The following is a 387-nucleotide window of genomic DNA, read 5'->3' as shown; positions in this document are numbered from 1 at the left end:
AATGCCAAGTGCTTTGCCTATCTTGCTTCCTGCCTGGCAAGCTGTGCCAGGGCGCAGCCGGCGCCCGGCTTCCTTGGGAACGTCCTTCTCCTCCACCTCAGGGTGCCTGGGGACCATGAGTGACGCCAGCTGCCTGGCTCTGGATGTCTCACTGGGGCATGTGAAGGCTCCCAGCTCCTCCAGCCCTTCACGGGGAGCTGGAATAGTGGAAAATGGGCTTGTGGCCCCATGGTGCCAGGGGCCAGGTGAGAGCGTTGTTCTGGTGAGCATCTCTGCTGGGGTCCCTTGTCCCCACTGCAGGTGGTTTGCACCCTGTTTTGGGGCTGTCTTGGGGTCCAGGGCATGCTGGCTGGGGGAGGGGGACTACCTCGCCTCCTGGCCCCCACC

This window comes from Merops nubicus, unplaced genomic scaffold, assembly GCF_000691845.1.
Source record: "Merops nubicus isolate BGI_N331 unplaced genomic scaffold, ASM69184v1 scaffold24148, whole genome shotgun sequence".
Lineage (NCBI taxonomy): Eukaryota > Metazoa > Chordata > Aves > Coraciiformes > Meropidae > Merops > Merops nubicus.
Note: the sequence above shows the minus strand (reverse complement) of the source record.